This window comes from Micropterus dolomieu, linkage group LG15, assembly GCF_021292245.1.
Source record: "Micropterus dolomieu isolate WLL.071019.BEF.003 ecotype Adirondacks linkage group LG15, ASM2129224v1, whole genome shotgun sequence".
Taxonomy (NCBI): Eukaryota; Metazoa; Chordata; class Actinopteri; order Centrarchiformes; family Centrarchidae; genus Micropterus; species Micropterus dolomieu.
This window is the reverse complement of record NC_060164.1, coordinates 90,439-94,766: the sequence shown is the minus strand read 5'-3', so window position 1 is coordinate 94,766 and position 4,328 is coordinate 90,439.

Here is a 4,328-nt window from a genome sequence, read left to right as displayed (position 1 = left end):
GAAGAGAACAGGGAGGCAGACGACACAGGAGGAGGAGGACGGGGAGACAGACGACACAGGAGGAAGAGAACAGGGAGACAGATGACACAGGAGGAGGACAGGGAGAGGGCACTAGAGGAAGAGAACAGGGAGGCAGACGACACAGGAGGAGGAGGACGGGGAGACAGACGACACAGGAGGAAGAGAACAGGGAGACAGATGACACAGGAGGAGGACAGGGAGAGGGCACTAGAGGAAGAGAACAGGGAGGCAGACGACACAGGAGGAGGAGGACGGGGAGACAGACGACACAGGAGGAAGAGAACAGGGAGACAGATGACACAGGAGGAGGACAGGGAGAGGGCACTAGAGGAAGAGAACAGGGAGGCAGACGACACAGGAGGAGGAGGACGGGGAGACAGACGACACAGGAGGAAGAGAACAGGGAGACAGATGACACAGGAGGAGGACAGGGAGAGGGCACTAGAGGAAGAGAACAGGGAGGCAGACGACACAGGAGGAGGAGGACGGGGAGACAGACGACACAGGAGGAAGAGAACAGGGAGACAGATGACACAGGAGGAGGACAGGGAGAGGGCACTAGAGGAAGAGAACAGGGAGGCAGACGACACAGGAGGAGGAGGACGGGGAGACAGACGACACAGGAGGAAGAGAACAGGGAGACAGATGACACAGGAGGAGGACAGGGAGAGGGCACTAGAGGAAGAGAACAGGGAGGCAGACGACACAGGAGGAGGAGGACGGGGAGACAGACGACACAGGAGGAAGAGAACAGGGAGACAGATGACACAGGAGGAGGAGGACAGGGAGAAGGCACAGGAGGAGAACAGGAAGGCAGACGACACAGGAGGAGGAGAACAGGGAGACAGACAACACAGGATGGTCTGAAAGCCAGTCCGAAGGCAATGCATCTAAAAAGTAAACTTCTGTCCTAAAAATGTGTATAATTCAACAGGAAATACTGCACCTCTTGTATGTTAAGCGTTGTTGTGCAACATACAGCAGCTGTATTAAGTTGGCACTAGTTTCAATAAAGTTTGTTGAAACTAGAATTGCTATGTGTAATTTCTTCTGACTGAAGTGAATTAAGTTGATAATATTCAGGGGAAGAAATATGTAACAATTTGCATTGACATTTCTGAGTAGAATGAAAGTAAAATAAAGAAGTTGGAATAATTTATAATCAAATAGTTTGAACACTTAATAACACCAAAACTTTTTAATTAAAATTAAGATGGTTCAGCTTAATTAAGCTTGTAGAGGACAAAGCAAATCAAGTTGGTTACTAAACTAATTGAGTTCGTCTAACTATAAAAGTCTGATGAGATGTACTCAAAAATGGCTTGAGTTGGAATTCCTCAAAATGATTAATGCAAATTATTATCTTATTCTTCTTATTATCTAATTTTTTTAAGTAGAGCCAGTGTATTCTTTTTTAGTTAGGCTGTAATCCAGCAGTCCTTCCCCCGTTTCCCTGTGTTCTCTTCTATTGTTCATCCCATCTTTATCCTGTCAGTTTATGCCTGTCTGTTTCCTCTCTGTCTGTGCTGAAGTGTTCAGAGAGGCATGACTCATTTTCTCCCAGCTCCTGCTGTCCGAGATCCACACACCGCTCACTCATTCAGTAATCAGCACCAACAGTATATCAGCCCTGGTTCAGCACCCCAGTATTCACCTGATCATCAGTTTACCTATGTGGTATTATGCTTTTCCCCTTTTCCTTCACAACTAATCTGTGTGTTTTACCCTGCCTGCTCAGATCCATCGGTTTACCTGCGGTCTCTGACAACTCTGCCTTCCCTGCTCGGACTGGTTACCATCTCCCCATTGCTCTCTCTGAATTATTGCACATTCTGTATGTAGTAAACTCTCTTTTGAACAGTACCTGTCTGCAGTCGCGTTTCTGGGTCCAGTTTTCAGTACTCCATAACATAGGCCTAGTTGCAGCACTTTGTAGTGATGGGAAGACTGCTTTGTTAACCTGCTACTAGTGAACCAACTCATGAATGGCTCTCCAAATGACCACCCCTTGCTCTGGGATGTTTACTGCCCCCCCGCCACATAGTCCATCATAGTCCCATGATCAGCTGCTGGCCATCACTGCTGTCTTCATCAGTATGTTCTATATGTATTTCATTTTGTTTATGACTCTGTGTGTGTCATCACTCTCTTTCCTCCTCTGAGTGGCAGAGGCGAGGTGCCAAGCCGGTCCTCAGTAGGCCCACCAGGAGTACAGGCTTTCATTAGCACTCTGTAATTAGGAACAGATGCAATTTGCAGCACGGCACTCAGCTCACACAGTGGCTCACACACAGAAGCCTACACACGGAGTTCCACTGACACATACTGTACTTCAATCACAGATACAGACCTGTGCCCTCCGCAAAGTCGTAGGCATACAAATGGGGCAATTCAAATTGCATTTGGCTTATTTCTAGTCTACATTAGCTTAAGTGTCAGCGATCAAGTTGATATTTTGGCTGCTCCCCAGTGTCATTCAACTTTAAAGAAATGCAGCAAATTGCTGGGCTTTAATGCCCCTAAAGTTTAGAAATAATTTAACAATATGATCTGCAGTCTGTTGTATCAAGAGACTGTTGGATCTGTGTCAGTGTCTGCAGGCTACTTGTGCCCTAAACTTCAGTATACTGCTCTGAATGTAATGCAATATAGGGAAGTCCTGAATCAACATTTCAGTGTTCATCTCTCAAGACAGAGCATTGGTTTAAAGAATGAAAGAGCAGGCATGGAAATCCTCAGCAAGATTTTGGTCAGCTAGCTAGTTATCTATTGTCAAACTATTCTTTTAAACAAAAAAAGTGCCTGTCAACCATTTTAATTTTTAAAGTCTCAATAGTTTGCAATAGTTACTGCACTTTTGACATAATTATCCATGGAACCTAGATGGGCTGGTGTCTCTTAAACATTTATAATTAACATTATATCTTTTCTTTTTTTTCTTTGCAGCTTGTCATTCCTGGAGCCTGCATGAACATGTCTGCAAACCTACACCCCTGTCCTCCCACTTCACTTTCACGTTCCCCTCAAATCTCCTGATAGTCCAGATACAAAATCACTAATATCCCTAATTGCCTCATTAAATTGACACACAAGCCAAGACCAAGGCTGACGCAAGGACCCTAATTAGACACCTAAACATGAAGCCAAGGGCGTTTTATAGAGGGGCACTTTGTGGAATGTTTTAATGAGGACATGGTGCCGAAAATAGCTTTAGAGTCATTTGTTGACGCAGGATATGCACCCGGTGGCCGGCACTCCCTAACCTTATTCAGGAACACACAGACACACACGAAAAAATAAGAAAATAAAAATAAAATATACATTTGCCTTAAAAAGTGCTGGAATTACGCAAACTACATATTGTAATGTGCAGTTATATACTGTAAGTTTTTACTTTTTTGTATTTAGTAGAATTACAATAATTTGTCTTGAGAGTGGCATAAGAAGAAAACACCATGAGGTCGTTCTAATTAAAAAGGTTCATCCTCCTTAAAAATTTTTTAAAAATGAAGCAGCAAAGACTGAGATACTGTATACTGACATTTAGTCCCAAGTATATATCAAATTTCTCATACTGCAACTTGGTAGCATCTGTCATTGCGCAGGCTTTCTGTTGTAAGGTTGTAGCATAATTTCAGGATTATCCTAATCACACAAAGCTATTTATTCCATCATGTTTTCAAGCACTATATATTGGTTTTAAAGACAAGAGATTTAAAGAGGTCGTATTATGGTTTTTGTTTTTTTCCCTCTCCTTTATTATTATTATTATTAATATTAATAATAATAATAATAATAATAATAATCTTTATTTGTAGTGCACTTTTCAAAAACAAGTTATAAAGTGCTTTAACAAGTGTGAAGACAATAATACCCAAAAGACAATAATACAAAAACAATAAGAGATAAAAGCAAGAAAACATTGTAAAGACTAAAATACATGTTTAAGATAAATATAAAATAAGTAAAATAGAATAAAATAAAAGGGATAAAATAAAGTCAAATAAAATCGGGAAAGGCTCTCCTATAAAACTCCGGGCAATTTTTAAGTTAATCTTGATCGTTATACCTTTGTGAGTACTGTCTATAGAAAAAAAAAGAACCGGATTGGTGCTTTCAACACGGAGCTGCTACAGCTAATGCCCAGAGCTCCCATTTAGCTAAAATGGCAGTTATGGGGGCATATACATAAAGAGTGTCTTTGTGCCTCTTAACAGACACAAAATGCAATTAAAATGTCTGTCCAACATGAACAGGGCCCTTACATGACAACAAGATGCATTTAGCAACTTAGCCATTGTTTAAAT